Genomic DNA, 23,859 nt, shown 5'->3' with positions numbered 1-23,859 from the left:
CCAGTCTCTTGCTAAACGAATGTCATCCTTGCCCGTCTCACTGATGATTCTCACGTTAAGGTAAGGTATAGCAAGTACCCAGCCTTGTTCCCTCGAATTTCCATCTTTGGCGTACCCTCAAACTCCTCATCCTTAGATTATTTACGCGCGCACCTCCATTCTCGTAGGTCGGGGAGCTACGCGAGCAGCAGAAATACTACTTTCGGAACTTCGAGAACTTCTGACGGAAACCACTACGGGTGCAGTAGAGCGGGAATTTATGGATTTTGTTTGGTACCTTCGTCCCTGACAAGGCTGCGTTTTGATTTACGATCGAACCGTGGTGCGTTATCGGAGACACGACGATGGTATCGTCGAAGAGCGAGGGATCGAAGGGACGCGTAGAAGAGAGAGGAGAAAAGAAGGTAGCGCACGGTGTAAAGTTGCAGAAAGGTGGTTGACGTGCAATCACTTTAGCTGTTTCGCGTTTCGATCTGACCATCTCTTCTCTCGCTCTCTTTTTCTGTATCTTCTTGAGATCGCGCTGCCGCGTGTCGATTTTTCGCCACGTCAGGAACACGATCGACACATGGAGACGCGTCGCGCGTCGCCGGTATCTATCCACCATGCCATACGGAAGATCGAGAGCCTCGAAGAAGCGCGCGCGGAAAGGAGCTTACGGTGCACCCGGCGGGAGACCAATGTGACATGGTGATGCATGAGAAATCCGTTTTGTAATAGAAATCGTTACCGCGACGTATCGACGCAGCCGCGCACAGGACTACCCAGAGCTACGTCTACGGATTTCCGTTCTTCGCCGAGGAATCTCGCAGCTTAACTTGAAATTTGCAACCATGCGCCGCCATGCATAAGATGCATCGTATTTTTTGTGTTTTTTGTTGGATTTCCATAATCTTTCAATTTTCGCCAGAAGTTATTAATTTCCGCCTCGCGGCGAAATCCTGGATTTTATCTATCGTATCAAGTGTTCTGAGCAAGTAAAAATTTATCTTATTTAATTCTATTTAACCATCCGTCTCTGTTGCCGATATGATCGATACTAATGTCTGGAATTTTTATTCAGGTTATCGCTTAAAATCGAATTGTCAATCAAATATTTATTTATTGAAATATTAATGTCATAGTGTATTTTTCTCTATCATAGCAATATCCTAATGGTCATTAAATAAATTGAATTATAACATAATATAAACTTTACGCAATGTTTTTTCCCAAACTGATTTGCAGCTTAAGATTTAGCCATCACTATTTTTTAAGAACCCTGTCAACAATCAGTCATACGTTTCGTCGGCGTGATCCGTAACAGTCCAAGCTTCACAGTTAGTTTGTCTCGTCATTGATCTTCACTAACGGCGCGTCAGAGAGACTTAATTAAATCGCATGCTAACTAACATAATCTGTCTCCACTTCCCGATAAGGGGATAGCGATGGTTGAATTGGGGAAGCTGCAGAAACGCTACGACTGTCAGTTTAAGGTAATTAGTTAATGTTCCATTGCCAGCGGACTTCCAACCCGTCTGCAAACGTACACTATATCTATGTACGCTACCATTTCCACTTTCATCCCGCTGTAACCCGCCAGTTAATTTCCAGACAAGGGCGCCGCGAGTCCGTTGATAAATCAGACGCGAGCACATGTACCTACGTCGCAGGATGTATAAACATCCGCGCGACAGTGCTTAATCGATCGGCGCTTAATGACTACAATACGTTTCAGCCGGTGCAGGATAGCATAACTTGCTAGTCGTAAATTGAAGAGCTAACGTCGTACGTTAGACTGGTATGTACCACTCTTCCTCCCGCAGCGAAAGATCCGACAAACGATTATTAATAGCGCCGACGATGAAAACGAGCCGTTTATGTGTAGACGATTCACCGATAAATTTAGGGAGAACGTACAATTTACCACTTCGAGCAAACAAGAATTTGAAACTATCTTGGTATAAAAAAATTGATTGGGAAGCATCGGCTTAAAATGATGTTAATCTTAGATTATATTACAATATATATCATGTGATAATTCGGGCTTCTAGAATACTAGAGAGTAGTATTTTAACTATTATTAATAGTGTGTGTCTTAGTACCGTATACATACAGATATTATAAATTTTCGTTAAGAAATACTAATCAATTTATCAATTTATTTCAGTAACATCGTAATTATATAATAAATATAAAAAAATCATTTATAACATGTTTAATATTTTAGCAAAGCGTTGTTGTACATACACCTTTGTATGTCCCTTCTCTAGACTATCGATCAATATTACGAAGTGTTCATCCAGTACGAGATGCTACGCGGACCTTGTATCACGTTAAAGGGCGCATTTAATTAGCACGTACAGTGTCCTTCGATGCGTCAAAGCGTAGCGTGCCTGTTTGATCACACATTTGTGGTATCCACAACAGGTGTGGAACGTATCGACTAACGAGTTACTTGTAGGAACAGATTATCATCACCTTAATAGGTGACGTTAACCTCTGCATCTAATATCAGAAAACGCTCCCCAATTTGTTGAAATCGTCAATTTTTAATAACCGGCAAAAAAAAACTCTATTTTCCTATAGTAAAATATAAGAATATCATCTTAATCATACAATCACGTGCATGAAAGCAACGATATTTTTTCTGCTCGATACTTTTTTTACTCGAGATTACAAAAATTTTACAAGAATTTACGAGTTATAATCTCATTAAAGAAGATTGCTCCGCGACACGAAGCAAAGTGAGAAAAATTGAATCGCGTGCGTGAGAAACGGAAAAGATGAGAACTCATCCGAGATGAAGCATAGCACTCTGACGCTTCGTCTGCACACACTGTATCCGCGTGCTTTTCGCTTTCCGATAGATGCTCAGAGAGAGTACCAAGCGCTATGGAATGTCAGCTCAAAAGAGACAAGACAAACAGAAGGACAAGGGAGTTGTCTACTGACAAAGCCGTCAGGCGCCTCCGGTATGAACTATGTACACGATTCGATCGCGGACCGGTTTGACATACCGTTTGAATCCATCGGAGACAGAATTTCATTCTAGATACATATCATTTCTACCGATAGTTTTTACCGATTGCCAGGTACAATGTCATATCGCGCGCGCGAACGGAAAATACTTTAAAAATGACAAATGAACTTGAGAAATTTTTTATCGGACTTCCGTACACCATCGCCGATAATTTTCACGCATAATTTTACACGCGGTATTTGCATAAATTTTTAAATATATCAAGACTTTAAGGGAAAATTCTTCATTGTAATAACTCGAGATGTGTTTATTTCGAATTTATTCCATTACTACAACCGACTTAATTTAATTACGGAATGAACGAATTTTGTTAAGCACCCTTTTCGATACAAAGAGAAGAGCTCTTAGAATCTTCAACGATAAATTACGGAAGTATATGAAGTGAACTCAAAATCGATACGTCGCTTCGTCGCTTGATAATTTCTATCAATATAGAAAGCAAAGAGAAATATACGAGATGAATTCTATTTTCCATCATTACGCTCGCAGAAACATGATTCTATATCTGAAGAAAGAAAGAATTTCATTTCCTCTCGTAAACTGCAAAGAAGAAAAAATATAATATATACTTGCGCGTACTCGACAAACAATTTTCCTCCGGCAACTATTAAACATAAACAATGCTCAGTCATAATATTAATAGCAACTGAAACATGCTTTAGTAAAACGCAATATCTTTGTAATTTCTTTCCACTAATTCATTCGATTCAAGGTTGTTGAAATATTTTCGCATATTTTAATAAATCTGAAATTGCTTCATCTTTAAAATTAACCACATTCTTTTACTGTCGGTACCATCAGAAGTTAATTATATTTTTATTAATTTGTAATTTTTTCAAGTAAAAGTGTATTTGATTTTACTAACAATAAGTATTTTTTTTTAATATTTCGGTTAAATTTTATGAGATAATACAATAATGAAAATTCATGAAAAATAATTTTTTCAAATATTCCACGAAAATTTTGTGTTATAAAATAATGGAGGTACATAAAATTACGAAAACATTGCCTTTTCTTTTAGTAATTAGGATTCGAAGGATTTGAGAGGGAGAAAGAGAGAGAGGAACAAGCAAAAATGACATTTGCATCGCAATTTTAATTGGCTATGGCGATAAACGGAGCACTCAGCAAAGTAAGTAGTAACGATTAAAAGTCTAATCGGCTAAAAACTTGTTAACTTCCCCGAAATTACCGACATGGGATTTCGTCTTACGTTGAATGTTACTTCGCATAATAAAAGAGCTTGGAAAAGAGAATGGGAATATATTCTAAAACAGCGAGAGCTGAATTGAAACCAATGGACCGTAAGTGGCGGTTTGTTGGGAAAAAAAAAGTTAGACATATATTTTATGATTGTTACTAAGTTCAAACAATTATTGAATTTTGTATGAATATTTACACAAAATTATACATATAAATATAAAAAGTTGAGATTGTGTAAACATAATTTAAAAAAGTATTCTTTAGAGGATTACATAAGGATTATATAAGGACGATGATGACTGTAATATCCAGAACGCCATGCGAATCTTCTCTACGTTGGTATTTTTCGTTATGAATTCAAGTACTATGATCTCTCGCCGACGATTCGCATGCTCGAACATGATACTCCGAAATTCAAGAACATAATCCGAATCCCGGGAGCACAATTTGAGACGCAGCAGCTCGTGTTCGCCATAACGCGCGACGAAGAACGGGGACGCCCGAATTCTCGCACCGGAATAAGATGCTCGGCACTTAGCATCTTACGCTCTGACATTCCTCCGACCCAAGAGAGCCCTGTAGTCACGGGAGATGTATAGGATGCACGACGGGAGATGCGCGCGAGAGAGGTCGAGGTTTTAGAGAACATCTGCCAGGCAGGTTGATTTCAAGCCGACGATAAAATCTCGAAATATGCAGCCGAGTCCGAGACTCCGGCTAGTGTAACCGCGCCAGAATTCATTAGTTAACTCTCAGCGGCTCAGCATTTTCACAGACTCATTTCGTAGCGTGGTCTCGCGTGTCGCGTGTACATGGAATTGCGTTCGCCGAGGAATTTAGAAAAATGCAGGAAAGCTACAATCGCACCGGCTGCATAATAAAGTAAGCGATAGAATTCCTAAGAGCGACACGAAAGTCTGATCCAGCCATGTGCCAAGAAATATTGCATAATATCAACGTGGAAAATTGTGACGATCGTCATTCATATACTTTAACTCTCCAATATTATACCGACGATTAAAGACAAAAAATGACATATATGTGAAATTACATTGTTTAATAGAGAACACAGATTATATATTTACGATATGTTCGAATTCAACTAAAATATCAACGATTATAAATGGATTCATACACATACATCTTAAGTTATATACGTAATTAATTAAATGGGAAAATCGAAAAGATATAAAAATATGATGACCTACATTTAAAAATTCATGAATGCACTTAATAGGAATGACACCTAATTGAAAATCACTTAATAGGAATGACACCTAATTGAAAATCAATTTAACAACGCTCGAATGGATTGGATTTGATTTGGAAATCCAGACTAATTATATTGGATCACTGCTCACTCATTTTCTCTACTAAAAGCATTCATTGATGTACATGCGTGGCAAAAGAAATATCGCGGATTTTTATCACGGATTTTTTTTTTAAATTTCGCCTCGATAGATTTTATTTCTCGAAACCGATAGAAATAAAGAGTAATCGGGCGAACACGATTATTGCTCTCAAAGGGTGTATATCGACGCGTGAGGGATATAGATATAGAAAGTTATCTCGCACTTTCTTTCGACCCAATTCGATCATCTAAAATAATACATGAATAAAACTCGCGCAAAATATAAATATCGATATCAAGTAGATAAATAATGCATTGGAGAATCTATAAAGTGATTAGTTATTACTGCTAGAATATTCCATAAAATTTTATCAAACTTTGGAAATGTATCGTTAAGAAAGTTTTAAATCAACTTTGTAGAAAAATTTTTATACATTGAAGATAATTATTAAATATTTAAATATTGAAAATGAAGGAGTTTCAGCAAACTTTTATCTTCAAAATACAAAAATTGATTATAAAAACTTATTCGGTAAATTTTGTATCTATGAATAAAAGACAGAGAGAAAGAGAGAGAGAAAAAGAAATTTAATTACTTGAAGCTTAAACATTTAAAGCCAAAAAAATCTAATAAAATTGTGAAAGGGAATAATCCTTTCGAATTTTCACTGAGAAAAAGAAGCATCTTAAAATTTATAGGCAATTTAATATTTGAAATGTTTACATAATATTCAATTCTTTATTGAATCGCGAAGATATATTTTTTTAGAATAATAATACCGTGTGTTTATTACAACGTGGTCGCGTCCGAAAAAATTTCTCTCATTAAATTTTATGTAAATATTTAGAAAACCACTGTACTGACAGGTATATAATAAAAATCGTGCTACGGTCGAAGGAGTCCATTGTTTTTCATGCTAATTAAACTTGTACAGAGAATCATGCAAATAGATAGCACGTCGACGCGCGCAAGCTCGATCAAAACGGCGAAGTTGACCTCTGGGCGAACTCGTACGCGATAAACTCACATAACTACCTACGCAATTCTAAGCGATGTATATACGAGAGCAAGTACCGTCGTCCGTCTTTAGCGTCTACGATCCTCTCTCTCATTTGCGACGGCCGCAATCGGCTCGCCGCGAGTGCAAGAGCGTAGTACATCAATATGTGAATCGCGAGGCGATGCATTTGGGCGCGACCGCGTGCCGAGTTTAGCGTACGACGCATGCGCGCGCATTCCGCTTATTCGCGTCGTTCTCTTTCCGACCGATACACCGTTAGCGAGTCTCTTTATCGTTACAATGACGGTGCTCTCTGTCCGACTAGCGCATCTCACTCGTAGTACTCTCGCTCGTGTTCATCTTTGTCGCGCCACTGATGCACTCGTTATCTCTCTCCTTCGTACGTGGCACTAACACAAACTATTTCTTTCCCTCTCTCTCGCACACATACACATACTTCACTTACCTCGCGCCATCTTTGTTTGATCAACCGCGCACTCGCAGCCTTCTCTCTCGCGATTCCAGCCGCAGTCTCCGTTCCGCTAAACTTGTCACCTGCTCTCGCTCTCGCTCGTCTTCATCTCTCTCCACACAAGCACTATCAGTCTCTCTCTCGTTCGTACCACACAGGTCACCAGCACAAGACTTCTCTTTCTCGCACCGAACTCTTTCACTACTGCGCAGCAGTGGGGACTGAATCACACTGAAGTTGGCGGCGGTGGGGGAAGCCGAGCGGTGGTCGAGTGGAGGGGAGCGAGCAAGGCGGTAGGGAGCGAGGGTGGGGGGACGAGCCGCCGGCCGACAGAGAGATGGAAGGGAGAGAGAGAGAGGGAGAGTGAGGACAGCGGGAGCGAGAAGGAGAGAGAAGCGACTCCTCTAACCGGGCGATGCCACTCAACTGAATCCCCGCTCCGTTCTCGCGGCAGTCTGACGCCGGTCGCGCAGTCAGCATGGTTGGATTTTCGCGCAGTTTTTCACCGGTCCTTCCGTGCTGAGGCTCCGACTTGGTGCTCCACGTAATTCCAGTTGCTCGCGGTCGTGCGTGATATCGGTGCGCGTAGCGTACGTCTCGTCGCGAGCGCGCAAAGTGACGTTTGGCGCAACAATTGAGAGCGACAAGTCCGAGAAACGACGCCAGATGCTTCGACCTAACCTCCAAGCACAAAGACCGCCCCGAGGGAGCACGCTCGCTGCTGCACGGCAACGATAACTCGCATACGTTCCGTCGATGTACTACGCATGAATCTCTCTCTCTCTCTCTCTCTCTCTTTCGCGTGTCCCTTCGAATTTCGCGGAATCTGTGATTTCTCGCGACGCGATCGATTTCGTGTGACAGCGCGGTAAACAACGAGATAGAAGGAGGGGAAACGAGAAGAAGTCTGAAGTTTCCGCGTATATCGTAGAACTCTTTCGCGGCGCATTTCAGTCGATGATGTGAGGGATTAACGAAGAGAGGAACGAGAAGAAAAGCGACTCATAAATGACAGTGCAGTGAGAGAGAAACGAAAGGACAGAGAGAAAGTGCTGCTTTTCAAGGCAAGCCGTAAATCTGGACCACGGGGGAAAGGAGAAGAAGGATCTTCCCTTCGAAATTCATCGAATCAAATTCGTCGAATTCTATAGAATTTTCTTCGTAACGGTAAGTCCATGAAGTTTGACATAAATATTCTTCGAAAATTCGACCAACATCTGTGCGCAATGTAATAACCTGTTATTGCGTGTTTATGGCAAATACGTCGATTCAATGAGACTATAAACATGTATAAATAATGATTATATGTATAAATAACGATTATATGATCGTAAACAAGTTACATTTTTCAAGCAGGATGAATATTACGTTCGAGTCATGTAACATTCGTTATCGCTCTGAAATGATTATCAGAGTATCAGATACCAAAACTAATAAAAAATAGATATGATAGATAAGTCATTTAATCGGCAAATATTATCGTTTCTATATTCATTGCACACATGTGTGGTTAGAACTTTATATCAGTTTAAACGCTACATCTCGTATTGACCGTATAAAATTGTTAAATTGAATATTAAAATACGCATAATGATATGTTATTATTTTTTTATAAAAATATTAATTTGTGTATCAAGTAGATTTAGTACTATATACGTATAATGATTCTATTTTTCTGGAAGAATAAAATATTGACATACGTACGATCACGCACACAGTTTTAGCTATATTTACATTTGACGGATTATGTTTTTGCGCGTTTTCTTACTTTGACTAAATTGTGTCTATATCAAACATATTTACGTATGCACAATAATTCTACATTATTGTTTTTAGATTATATAAATATATATATATATATATTTTTTTTTTAATTATCTGTGTATATACACACGTACGATCATACACACAGTTTTAGCTATGTTGTTTACATTTGGCGGATTACGTATTTTTGCGCATTTTTAGTTCGAAATGTCGAAACAATAGATCCGTTTGTTTTTTCGTGAATAATTTTTTTATACGTAATATTGTCTATTTTTTGAATTCCACATTTAGCCGAGATTTTAATCGCTCATGCCAGTGAGATTCTCGACGTTATAAGGAAAAGTTGATATGATTATTAACCAGATAATTCGCTGACATATTTGTCTTGTAATTCCGATAAGCTCAACAACATTCCGGAAAGATGACATGTACTATCATTAAGACACATACTATCATTGCTGTAAATTCTTAGATAATCGACTTCCACGTCATCGATTCGAGAAAAAGGTGAAAGTGTAATAATGTTTTAATTCCACGATTTGTTCGTGGTATTAAACTGCTACTATTACGCCTCCAGTCGTCTGTCGCCATCGCGATGAATTTAATTAATATGACTTGTGTAATTAAATAATTCAATCGTGTATGTAATAGACATTCTTAGCTTTAAATATTCTTGCAATGGCGGTGTAAGTTTGAATAAAAATTAATTTCGCAGCGCGGTATACATCACGCGCATATTTCATTTCAACCTCCACGGTATTTTTAGGTGCAAGAGAAATCTCAAACGTCGGAAGATTTGTAATTTATTTTTAATTACTTATCCGTTGCAATGTTTGCGCAATAATTAAATTATAATCGAAATAAACGAAAACATTAGATATCTCGGTTGAAGATAAAAAAAGATAAAATTTCAAAGATAAACAAGTAGCCAAAGAAATTGCTTTCTATTAATATTAATTAATTCCGCGTAGCAATGAAAAACAAATGTAGCTCAATACAATGTGAATTGTGCATAAAGTTAGGTGAAAAATTGTTATTTAATTTTCGATAACACAAAAATATACATGATTGCGTAAAAATAGATCATATTTTGTACGATATAAAATTTATAATTCACACATAATTAAACATTAGAATATATCAAGTGTATCCTCGTGATGAAACGATTTTCTAGCGACGTGTCATGTCTTTTGCTTTCTTTTAACCGCGACTAGAAACATCTTTTCCGCGCTGGCGAGATCGCCTTTAAACGCTGCTCGCCTTTAATGCGACATCGTACGAACCCTCGTCAGGATCTGCACCGCGAGGGTAGTAAAAATTCCACGTTTGTAGAGTACTTTTAGTGAGAGGGAAAGAGAGAGCGGGACAAGAGGCGAATAGGTTGAAAAAAAATTGAACAAGGGACGTCCGCGCTAAGCAGAATACTCGAAGGCGCTGTTTTTACCTAGACAAAAACGCGGATTTAGCTTGTTTTTCCGTTTCTTCATCTGGTTTAAGTCACACGTACGATTGCGTTTCGTTTTAACGATTCTACGAAATAGGATTAAAAATCGACGATCCGTAATAAAGGGACGTGTGCACAAATCGGGATTTGCGCGCGAATTTGTATAGCGCAACTGTGATTCGTCGGATTTAAAAACTTAATCATCAATTTGCAGTTATTTTCCACTTGTACTCGACTTCGGAATTTGAACTAGAAACTGTGCGCAACAATATACGTGTCAGCCTATAGATAAAAAGTATACCTATAGATAAAAAAAGTCGCGTCATGATATTGCGACGTTAATATTTATATCAGCATTAAATTATGACGAGCCAAGAGCGACGGTTTTATTTTGCTCGATATAAATCGATATCCAGAGATTAAGTTTGGAATTGCTACACAATTGTTATTCGATAAAGGTCCAAAGCGGAATTATCGACATTGTCAACATTGTTATCTCGAAATCAGGCGAAATTCGCTGTCTGCGTGGATCGTTATCGAAAATTGTTCCCGTGCGTGAGACAAACTTCGACGCCGCATCTCACGTGCCATTGACTTCGAACATGCCGCGGAATCGCGGAAATTTCGAAAGCGGCGATTCCAAGTAATGACGTGAGCAATTTTCGTGACATTTATCTCGCAACAAGTTCGTGCCAACGTTGGGCATTTCTCGCGACATGCGACACGCCGGAGAGTTCGGATGCAACGCTTCGGATAATTCGCATCGAGTTAGAGGACGGAACGAGAGTCGTTCTTTTTCGGGTTTTGATACGAATTACCCGAGTTTGCGCGTATCGTACCCTCAAGATTACCCCCTTTTCACGGTCGCCCCCGGGGCGAAGGATGCGCTTCCCGCGTGATGCGAAAAGTTTGAATAGCTTTCGTTACCGGAATTTTCCGGACGATGCTTTGCTACATGCAAATTCGGAGCATTTTCCGCGCGCAAGAGTCTTCAAAGACTTTACGCTAGATACTACGAGATGAGCTGGAGCCCGCGGGATTTTACCGGCAACGGCGGCAACGAGACACGATGTAAGGATCGCTACAACCTATGTTATTCGCATTGATTTATTCCTACCTGTTTCGCGGCACGTATTAGCCACCAATCGAGCGAAACGAGGGAATCCGGATGTACAGTTGATCCCGGTGACCTGTATGCAACACGATTCTTAAGCAGTCCGAATATCTCGCGTGTTATTAACGATTCATTATGTTTTCCCACGGAAAATCGTGCTCGACTAGCATTAAACATTGATACTAATTGTAAGAGTAATGATACAACTTTATGTGATAACTATACGTTGCATTTTAGGCTATAAATCAGTGGCGTTTTATTTAGAAGTTTATGCCATGTATACTTTTAGATAAAAAATCTCACTATTTTTTGGAAAACTATTAAAAGGGAAGAAAGAGAATAAATAGTTGTATTATAATTATAAATTTGTGACATTATGTAAAAATTATGACATTCGATGAAAAACCTATTATATTCAAAGAATGAACCTGTTATATTCAAAGAACAATTGAATTATTAAATTAAAAATTAAAAAAGACATATTGTAGATTTGAGTGGATTTGATTAGATATAGATTTGATATCTATTTAGATTTTATATCTAAAATCAATCTTTTTTTATTTATTTCTACGAAATTGATACAATATTAATTAATAAAATATAAATTAAATGATAATATTATCTAAAATTGATATCTGTATATCGAAAATAACATTCTAATTTAAAAATAAAATGTTAATTTTAATGAGGTATTGATATCAAATGTAAATTAATTTTAAATATTAATTAAACTAAGCTTATTTTCAAAAATAGATTTATTGCTAAAATAAACTTTTAATTTTCTTGTAAAAAAATAAAATAAAAAATACTTCAGATTTTATTTAATATCCTGAAAATTTATTATCAATAATAATTGCAATTAAATTTCAATTAATAATTGCAATCAAGAACCGCTTGACTGAGAATTTGTTATACGATCTGAAAATATATATGGTATAATTGAAATATTGTAAAAATATAATATAATTCTTATAAATTCTTAGCATCACAAAGAATGTATCGTATGTTTATCCCTCAAGAATGTTATTTTGTTTTATTTCATCTTTTTCTCCGTCAATACACGAATTCTGTCTGACAGGAACGATCGAGCAAAGAAGTAATCACGCATTACAAATCCGATCGTTGCGTATCATTATGCCTTATTGACTGTGATTAGCGCGTCATACGCTGAACTAATTGGCTCGCTGTTGAGCTGCGTCCGCGCTTACATGCAACACGCTTCGTACGTTCGATCAGCTGGATCGTCAAATCCCGCTGCGAGTTATCGGCGCGTCGCGCGCTTATCGGCTTCCGGATTCGCGCACAATAATTGAGCGTATTCCAGTTTGTGCCGCATTAAAACGACGAGCTTAACCCTGCAATAGTACTGCTGGCATTCTGCCGTCGATACTTGCATAATGTCGCGATACAGCGACTCCGACGCTATATGTACTTATACATTCATCGGCCCGACGAGCGTAGGCGATGAACTCCTTCACCGCACCCACGGCATTATCTTAAGTTGGCACCGATATATACGCGAATTCAGCGCGATTGCCCGTTGCACGTTTCCCGTAAATCGATTCTGATGCCTTTGTTCATGTCTATACATCGCTATGAATATTTTTTTGTTCTTTATTATTTTTATTTTATTTTCATATTTATACATTAGATATGCGTATATGTGCATGCAGTGTATGTGTATATGTCTATAATATAATTCTTAAATTGCTTCTTAAATAGCTTTGTAAGGTAAAGCTTTGTCAATATTATGGAGTTTATGTATTATGAAGAAATATAATTTTTAAGTAGTATAAATATTTAATCACATTTACACAATATTTATATTTATATGTATTTATATGTATACATATATTCATGTAAACATGAATATGTGTATATACCTGTATACGCATACATATGAATATTACATTTGAATTAGAGAAAATAGAGTACATTTATATTCATGTAAATTTTTGATATAAATTGATTCGTATTATTAGATGAAATCCATTTCTACATCGCGCATATTTCTATAAAACATGAAATAATAGCTCGTGCTCTGTTTTATATCCTTCACTTCAATTCATATTCAAATTTCTTTCATTACAAAAAATATAGATCTATTTCTATATATTAAAATAGAAATTGAAATTGAACGATGAATAGAGATTGACACGATGTCAATTAAAATAAATCGTTAATTATATTAACCGTTGTATATATTATCGTGTGTTTCATCATTCTAAAAGACATAAATCTCAAGTGCTCTTTAAAAGTGCCGTAGAATGATAAATCAAACGAAAGATCTCTTTGCCTCTATTTCTACTTACGTTGGGCTCCGACCAGCGAGAGAAACTGTATACGCTCCGTAATATCCACACGTCATACGGTATATAATTTTCCAATCGTCAGACGTACAGCTCGTTGAAAGAAAGAGGAAAGGGAAGGCTCGCAAAAGGCCTGTTCGCGTGAGGAGCACAAGGACACGTAATTCGAAGGCGCGCACGATGAAATATCGAGGTTCTATCACGTCAGGTCCGTACGTTTGGTCGGCCCTTCGGAGGTAACCATCTCGCGCTCGCTCGGTCGATCGCCTCTCGATCGGAAAGTAAACGAGTTCCCCAGGCGAGCTCTCGCTTTCGGTCAGGCAAAAGGAACGAAAGAGAAAAAGAACGAGAAATGGGCGAGAAGAAGGCGGCGGCGGAAGAAAAGCTGCAGGAGAAACACGATGGAAGCACGCATACCTCGCGCATGCATCACGACTACCTGCTTCTCCTGGGTTAACTCGATTGCCGTAATGTTTTGTTGATATAACCGTACCATTTGGCCAGTGTGTGCTCGTCGCATTCTTGGGTTCGTTCACCCAATTAAGGGCAATATTTAAAAGAATAACAGCCTCGCGTGTGTCAGCCTCGGCTGTGCAATACGAGCTGTTTTTGGGTTCTTGACATTTTGAAAGGTTATCGAGGCTTTCTTATGTGATTCATAAGTCGAAAAGTCGACGAACCACAACAGTTATGGAAATGTACTACTAAGGCCGGTTTATGTTATTTTTAGAAGCTTGTAGTGAATATTTAACTCGACGGTCACAGATGGCATTCTTAAATTAACTATAACATCTCGAGCCATTCTGACATTTTCTCCTGCACACATCAATTTGTTAATACATTGATTAATTCATCGCAGAACTTTATTCCAATTCAATTCATAAAATATTAATAAACCTGAAATCGATCTCATCAATTTGTCTAATCGAATGTATATCAGGATATATCAATCAGGATATATAATCTGAAGAAACATTATTATACTTATTAAAATATTATTATTATATTTTCAATTGAGAATTATGTTTGTAGTACCGAATTAACGAATGAGTCTGATTCGTTATCTCCCGCAGGCAATCTCGGAGGTTGTCGACCTACGAAGGTCTGACGACGAAAGTAATGTAGCTACTGTTTAAATTTGGAATGCGACGTTCCATCGCGGCTTCGAAATACCACCGGTTCATTTTCGCTTCCATGTCATCGGTTCAAATGTAAAAGTCAAAGGGATAGACATAATGTTACGATTACATATGAGTATACGTTGACTTTACATTTAAAAGCATTGAAAGGATTGTATCATGAGAACAATTAAAAAAATAATAAAACAATTAAAAAAATTGCAATTACGAGAAACACTGAAACAAAAGAAACAAAGAATCCGTTTTATATTTAGTGAAATACATACAACTGGAATTTTTAACCTTTTGTCAGCTTTCAAGCGGACATATTTAATACTCTTTTGTGCAATAAACAACGCGCGCATTATTTGCATTGCTCATTACGCAGCTGCGCTACGCATAATAGAATTGCATTCGTAACCGAAGGATGAGTCGACCGATTGAATTGCAGGAAGAGTGGTCGTCTGGGTTATAAATCATAGCCATTGTGTAATTTAATTACGTTTTCGGTAATCGGCAGCTGCAATCGATTGCGCTCGACCGAGTGTAATTTGCAAACCTAATCGCCTGTTGCGGTTTGCGCGTAAGGTATAATACTAGTTTGTCAACTATATTACTATGTTTGATAAAGTTCATGTTAACGTGTCCATTAATGCAAATCGCGCTTCAAATAGAAGGTTGATGTGATGTAGTCGATAAACTTAAATTAAGGTGCGTTATTAAAAACTAATCTATTCCATCTAATAGTTTAATTCCACTTTCTTTTTTAGGAAGAAAAATGAATGTTTGTGACTTTAACAGAAAATATTTATATTAAACTTATTAAATTGTACGAATAAAATGCACGGAGCTTTTTTCCAATTATCAAACTCTGCAATCAATGGATCTATTGAAGAGCACCTAAATCTATCAAATTACCTCTACCTTGCGCGAATCGACTGGACCAATCGAGTGTTCATAATAGGCGGACGATGTAATCGCCTTAACTTTGATTTTCCGATTGGCTCTTATGCCGCAGACAATAGCGAATAAAATTTCTGAATTAAATGATACGACAAAATCATCACGGTTTAGTTTAGCGACTAACAATAAGTACGAGCGGAACACATTTTAGTTGTCATACGTGCAATTTAATTTTATTTCAGAAATATTCAACAATCACACAAGGATAAAGAAAAGAATATTAAATAAGCGAAAAAAGAGAAATACAATTTTAAATAAATATAGAAAAAGTAAAAATTCCCGATAAATATATACATTTCGATCATTGAAAATACAGAAATAAAGCAACGCTTGCATCGATGCATTTTGTATGCGTTTCTGACGGGAGAGCAATTCGCCGTAATGCGCCAATAAACCTTTATGCATTCAACATGCGGAAACGTTTCTAACGTTTACTCGCTTGTTGATCAATCTGCGCTTGGTTGCACAATATTCGCGGTTCGTGCAACGTGCGCGTTGTGGCGACTGGCGCAACGACGTGATGATACTTGGGATTGACCTGACTACGACCTGACCACGAACGTATCCTGCCGAAATACCTATATTGTGGATACGAAATTGTCATTAGTAGTGCAACGATACGGGTGGACGAATGCGAAACTGGAGAAAGACGAGACATGCTTTGGTTTACGACCGAATCGACTGCCTGACTGAAAATTACTCCCGATACGTATCGAGACGCGTATTGTTGGCGATATGACGCTTGCGGAATGGCAATCTAGTTTGTTGACGCGTTGTTCAAACTTGGATATACAGCTCTTGGCTATCACCAATAGAATAGAAGACTACATCGAGATCGATCATAGCCTTGAGTGAGTAAATTCTATCCGATGCATTGACAAGCACAGAGCGAATTCCAAGAGGTAAACCACTGACCAGAAATATGTGGCAGGAGTAAGCTCGAATTATCGCAAGCCGTACGCGGACAAATCGGAAAAGGAAGAGAAATGACAAAGAGCCCGCGACCAACGAGCAGCCGCGATAAATACACCGCAAAATTTGATATCTGCGCTTGTCAGAGTAAAATATCGACTCATTTCCCCCGATAACTCGTTTTCGATCGTCCATTCACGATCGACGTGAATCTCGTCCGTGCGATGGCTATAAAGCGTCCGCGTGCAACGGAAGGACCGTTTACGAGGAAGGATCGTTCGCGATCGCGAGCCGAATTTAGCGAACGCGGTTGAGTAATCTCCGCAATCTGCGTTAGTTCGCTTGAGCGATGCTCGGTCAGTTATTCCGTGACTGAAATAGATAGCATATGTGTAAACTGTTCATGCATTTTGTACACGTCATTGTCAGAAAAGCTGCTTAGAGAATCATAGATGAAAATCCAAATCGATTGTATCGAATGTTTCAATATCGATTTGGCAATCGAGCCTGACAATCGCAATATTTTTTCATGAAGAGGGATCCGGGAATTAATCTCCGACTGATCTATGAAAATTAGATATTCGATACCATAGTCAATTTATTTGAATGAATATATTTTTCACTATTATTTATATATTTATAAAAAGAAATTGGCTAGGAAAAAAGTCACATAATTTTTTCAGGGTACAAAAAGAAACGCATGCTATTTCAGAGGTTTATCGAGAGCTTTTAAAAAAACGGGAGGAAGGAAAAAGGGGTTTGCAGATCGTGTTGCTTCATCTAAAAATATCACGAAGCTGCCGGTTAGAATAACTATTGTTCATCTACGCGGGTAAATAATTGGTGACGTAACAGTGTAATTCAGGCGCTCTTTCTCCCTTTTGTTTCCGCGTCGGGAGAAAGAACGAGTCGGCGGTGGGCGAGGGAGGAGTAGCAGGGGCGGATGTGCAGCAGTCCATTGGACGAAACTGCCAGAGAATCGTCGCGAATGTGTCGTCGGGGCAGTTGCAACAACAACGCGACAATCTGTACTCGACGAGGTGAAACGCGCGAAGACATTCCTCGGTTGTGTCCGACGTTCGCCGATTGGATTTGCGGCCGTTCTCGTCGACCCGTGACGTACCTCGCAACACTTTGACAAAGTCGTAGGAGTACTAGACCCGAGAATAACTTCCTTGTCCCCTCCCGCATCCAGCCCATTCACCATTCTTGACCATTGTCGTTGGATTCAGCAATTACATTTATGACCGAACTCCTTCCCGGAGTTTGAGCGCCATAACGGCTTGCTCGCTAATCTGAATAATCTTATTTCACTTACTTACTTTGCTCGAGCTGTTTATCGCGCCGGTTTATCTCTGCCCGAGACGGGATTAAATTCTCCGGCTAATGCATCGCGACCGTCTTGATCGTCGTTTAATTGTGTTTATAATGACTTAGCGTCAACGTGAAAAGGAAATGAAATGTTAGATTTTTGACAAGATTGAATCGGTGGTTCTTTTTTTTTTCATTCCTTTTTCCCCCTTTGAAAAAGAGAAACGCGACATAATCGATTAATTTTTATGCGAAATTCGATTATATTGACGTTTTAACGCTCTCTCGGAATTAGGACAAATATATTCAAAATTGGATTGGTTTCAATTACCGGTCTCTACGGTTAAACCATGGCTGTGGGAAATTTGTACATTTGTTAAAATAATCCAACGAGCTCTTTCCCGAATACCGCTCTCGCATTCGATGCGGTTTATTAACTTTTCGACGATCACGCATGGTACATGTAAAACTAACGGCGGCGGAATCGCCTATCTGATTTCGCAGATAGATAGGTCGCACTCTGCTCGAATCGATGCAATAGGATATTACTTTTAATTATAAGTGGATAAAATATTCAGTTACGTTGAATTTATGATTATTGACACGCTTTATAATCATGGAGAAACTTGTTCAAAAGTTTTCCCGCTCTGTTTCCATATTTTCTCACGTATCACATTTATACCACTATTTGAAAGCAATACCCATGAGGTTGTTTTACGCCGTTGGTTATTTCCGCGTGAATCATGATTTAAACATATCATTTACCGGTTGATAAAAATTCTCTATCGGCCTTCGATGCATGTCATAAGATATGTCTCGGATTCTCAAATAATGCATGAAAATAATTTTGTTACACTATCCGATGCAAAATATAATGGACGACGTTTAAAAAATTGATACCGCAAAAACGGACAGTTACTCTCGGTTGATAGAAAAAAAAAAATATTTTACCGCAATGAAACGAACACTGCAGGGGTGGACATCGGCTATGTTGCCGAAATCGCGATGAACGTTTACAAAATCGGATCGTTTTCAATTACCAGCCAGCGCTGATACGGTGGCCACGGGAAATTTGCAGTTCCATTGAGAGCGTCGTTGCATTTTTTTTTCGTCACTGATGCCTGCGATCCGCTATTACGAAGTTCGCGGACGGTATCGCGTTACCGCCTGTGTTACCGTACGTAACCGTGCGCGCAGCTTGGTCCATTGACTTCAATCAACGCGGAAGTATCGCGAAAGCCGGTCTGTGCTCCAATTACCGTCTGTCCGTACGTCCGTCGCGTTCGCGATCTGATCCGATCCACGCGCGTTCGTATACAACCGGTTCACCGGTTAAGCGAGCCACACGGCAAATACAGTCATTAAAGTGCAGTGCCCACGCGCGCACCCACGCATTCGACCCATTTGAACGAGCGCGTGTCACGATACACGGGCGAAAGGAACGGCGAATAAACGATCGATCTCTCTTTCTCTCTCTATCAGCTGGCATTGCGCGGTTTCAAGAGCCTCGCACCTCAAACATGTGCGCGTAAATGCGGGACATCCATCAAAGTGTTTCGTTTGAGGGGTTACGTATAATAGGATTGATAGGGAGCCGGATACTGCACTCCTATCCACAATAAGCGATGATGCTACGCATTACCGAATCTTTCTAAACTCTTTTACGTGCGCGATACGATGCAAATTGTGGCAATGATTGGATATATGATTTATATGCAGTTGTTTTTCCAAAATTATATAGAGAGAGAATTATCAAGTCATAATTATTATAAAACTCTACAAGGAAAATGATAAATTACACAGTTTTTTTAATACAATTAATTAAGAGAGTGCTTTATTATTTTTGCAATTAATTAACATAATAAATGACATATTGCGGAAGAGAGGAGAAGGGCAAATAAAGAAAAATATTCTTTGTTATTCATATTTTAAAAAATAAGTAATATATTTCTACTATATTTTTCTTGATACAATTTTATATTTATTGTTATATATATATAATCATTTATTACATGACACGATTCAGTTTGCGACAAGCGATCTGTTATCTATAATGATTTAGAAATTCCGATTCTGTTTCTGCTCTTATCCTTTATGATATATGCGTATAATAAATTCTTCAAGTGCAGTCAATGCGTACCGAAATGTATTACGAACTTTGTAGATTATACTATCACAGGAATTACTGTCAAAGGACGAAAGGCGTTATTTCCGTTAGAGAAGCCAGGAAACGTGGCGCGCGTGCGTTCGCTCGCGGATTAACGGTTGTAAATTGTTGTTTTTTGTGCATTACCGCTTGGCTACGCATATCACGAAGGTACAGTAAAAATTTGCCCTAACAGCACGGGATTTATTTATTACCGTAACACACGCGGCAGATGACCGTGCCGGTTATCCTGACGCCGTAAATCTAGCCTAGTACACTATAACACTTGACATAGTTTCACTCGGGCGTCATTGACAGTGTCATAGAAATAAATAAATATATATATATATATATATATATATATATATATATATATATTCGTGTAAATTTTTGAGAGAGAGGATGACGGTGTATAAGCATAATAATTTGCCGTAATTAGTGAGATAAATAAACCATTTCAAGATAATATAGGTCATAAATTAATGTGTGAATCTATGAATGAAATAATCTTTCTCGTTACGATCGGTCTCGTCATTTTCTGCACTTTTCTCTACTTATATTTATTAATCAATGTTATGAGCTAATGAGCAAACGAGAAGTATGGCTGAACACACACAGCTATCTTTACTCTAAATGATAAATATACTTTGTAATCGAAAAAAATAGTGCATGAAAAATGGCTGGTTGAATAACAAAAGGAACGAATTAAAACCTTAATTATCTATGATTTAAAATATATTTCTAGAAACGTGATATGATTTTCGTGCGGCAAATTATTACTTTAATGCCTTAATTATTGCTCGATGATGAGATGGACAAAATTTAACGCGGCAAATTTTTAACAAGAATTTTATCAAGATTAACTTAGGACGTAGTATGTATTGCTAAAAATACACTCAATCATATTATATTTTTTATAATATTGAAAATTTTATATTAAAGAAAAATATAAAAATACATTATTTTTTCTTCGAAATATATGGCATATATATGGCAATTGTGAAAAAATTTTTTAATCCTAAAATGAATAGAATTATAAAATATTTAATAGATTCCAAAAAGAAGAGAGAGGGATAATAATTAAATTATACAGTATGATAATTTTGTTACTTCATAACGTTATTTTATAATATAAAATGCAAAAAGTCAGGGATACCTGATATTGCAAGTTTGTACTGTTTTTACGAGCTTGGTCGATACAACGTGTATACTAAAATGGCACGAGTTTTGAGCGCGTCTTGCACTCCGAATTCACGGACAATAATTTCGCGATGCGAAATGCAAATACGCTACAGATTCCCTTAGAAGCGTTGTCGTTCGTGTCAGCTTCATAATACGGCGGAACTTTGACTCGAGTTGTCTTTGACTCGAACGGGCGCGGATCTTGATGCTGCATCTCTCAGAGTTGGCGGAACAATTGTACCTCAGAACTCTACTAATACCTCGTCGAATTCGGGGCGGTAACACCTTTGTTGACGTGTTCGCTCCTTAACGAATTGGTAGTTCCTTGGATCCCCGATAGTTTCGAAAGTTTGAACCGTGCATCATGTGCATCGACGCGCAAAATACCAATTTTATTAATTTAAGTAACTTGTAAAATCAATTTAATTAAATGTGTCAGTAAAATGTCGATTATTTTACAATCATTGTATCAAAGAGAACATAATAAAATTGCTCTATAAACTATGATTTTTTTTGTTAGCTATATAATTTTATTTATACTTCAATGATACATTAGACACGACACACATGACGCACGTAATTTATCGCTTTAAATACACATGACTTCGGACGAAATAGATCATTTATCAGTTACTTCTTGTACAATAAACGCAGTTTCTTAAATGAAAAAGACAAGATGTAAAAATTTTCTTTTTATTCGATAAGGATTTTTTAAAGATAAAATTGCGAAACAAGATTTTCTTATCGCGCAGCGAGCAAGAGCACTTAGTTAAGAATCAAATAGCGTTTGAAATTACGAAAACTATTTCTTTGTTTTGTTTTGCAGAGAAGCATAAGCTCTTCTCCCTTAGCGGCACAAAAGGACGAACTTCGTCGCGTAAAGCGTGTTCTCTTCCACGAGCAAGCGTCTGTTTCGTATTCTTTCGAAAGAAAAACTTTTGCAAAGTGAACGGAAACCGCGGAAAGAGCGAGATAAAAATTCGCAGGTATTTTGGTTGCTTTCCTTTGTAGCGTCCACGGTTATCGTCATCGTGCGTTATTGTCATCGTGCGTTTCTCTTACAATTAATTGTAAACGATAAGCGATGTATATCTTGGGCAATGAATGTACGAGTCACGAAGGTTTGCGATAATTCTACGCTCGAGAAACGAAAATGTGAAATGCGATTCGCTTCGACGATCGAATATATATTTAATGGCCTGATCCATTAACCTCGACAATATCTATGCACTATGCGCCACTAACCTGATACAGTATATCAACATGCTAACGATGACATGAGCAAATTTATTTTTGAAGTATGGCATACTCTTCGAGGCTGTTATTATTAACATCGACGAATTATTTTGAAAACATGATATTACGCTACTCTGTGACTAATTCCCGGGCGAGATATTTAAAGTGTGTATAAAGCTGGCGTATTATTTCGTAAATTAAATAATGAAGAATTCTAGTTTGATTTTTAATAGTTCTATAATTCTTAATTAAATTAAATTAAATTAAATTAAACTTAATTAAATTAAATTCTAAATTTAATAATTAATTTAATTAATTAAATTAACTTAATTAAATTAAATTCTAAATTTAATAGTCTATAATTCTTGATTTAAATTTTATAATTCTATAATTCTTGATTTAAATATAAATAATTTTAATCGTTAAATCAAGGAAAATATCTCAGAACATGTTGAAATGTCAAGTTTACGTAGTATCTCATTTTGTCCTGCTTTTCCTTATCTATAATATTCTATTGTTAAGTTTTAAAAAAGTCTTAATTTTAAATTAATTATAATTAATCTTATTATTCAAGACAAAAATATTAAAAATACATTGTTTTAATTACATCTGATGATTTCGCATGTCAATAATTGTGCTTGGAAATTCTGCTACATTCTAAGATTAAAGCGAAAGTTAGTTAGATAGTCGAAAAACTTATATCTTTATAAAGCTCGTATCTTGTAACTTTGGCATGTTTACCGAGCTGCAGCCGTGAACTCTCGAAAAGTTTCCGGATTCCGTATCGAAGAAAGGTTTAGCTCTCGAATAAGAATGCTAGGCTTGTAACAACGTAAGTCAGGTTACCGTGGAACGTTGATTCATGGCGTATAACGTAACTCTAGCCGGCGATCGGATTAAACTTGACGCCTGGCGCACCGGCCCTGCCAATACCCTGTCGTTATACAATATCGACGTGCCACCGATAATAGGTCCAAATTTACACCCTGCTACGATGAGATATGACCCTTCAAACTGACGCATTCGAGACTTATATAGGCTCCGCTAATCTGACAGTTTACTGATTTTAACCAAATAACGATCTATATGCTATATTCGGAAAAAATGCATTGCATAATGAACAATTAAATCATACGTTCGGTAAATCAAATCTCCTTTGATACAAAGTTTTATTTAAAGTTTGATTGATTCAGTCCGATGTCCGAGTAAAAATAATGGCAGTCGAATAAAATACTAATTAAACTAAAAATAAATTTATTTAAAAAATAGATATATATTATTAATTGTTAATATTGCTGTTTATTGTATGTG

General features: G+C 37.5%; 1 protein-coding gene and 1 long non-coding RNA gene across 11 annotated transcripts in view; one reads left to right on the top strand and one right to left on the bottom strand.

Moving 5' to 3' along the window:
* The window catches only part of LOC145961027 (uncharacterized), a 117,741-nt gene extending 109,531 nt beyond the window's left edge, over positions 1-8,210 (bottom strand). For all 8 annotated transcript variants that reach the window (XR_014435534.1, XR_014435540.1, XR_014435535.1 and 5 more), the window contains exon 1: positions 7,044-8,210. This is a non-coding gene — a long non-coding RNA (uncharacterized LOC145961027). The remainder of the gene's footprint in view (positions 1-7,043) is intronic.
* The window catches only part of Sfl (N-deacetylase and N-sulfotransferase sfl), a 99,301-nt gene continuing 82,876 nt past the window's right edge, over positions 7,435-23,859 (top strand). The window contains exon 1 of one of the 3 annotated variants that reach the window (XM_083080818.1): positions 7,435-8,216. The gene's annotated coding sequence lies outside the window, so the exon portion shown is untranslated. The remainder of the gene's footprint in view (positions 8,217-23,859) is intronic. The other 2 variants (XM_083080817.1, XM_083080819.1) reach the window with 2 other exon arrangements.

Source organism: Camponotus vicinus, unplaced genomic scaffold, assembly GCF_025532165.1.
Source record: "Camponotus vicinus isolate PSW18456_S1 unplaced genomic scaffold, iyCamVici1.0 SCAF_10, whole genome shotgun sequence".
Lineage (NCBI taxonomy): Eukaryota > Metazoa > Arthropoda > Insecta > Hymenoptera > Formicidae > Camponotus > Camponotus vicinus.
The sequence above is the reverse complement of the archived record's forward strand: the minus strand, read 5'-3'. Positions and strand labels throughout refer to the sequence as shown.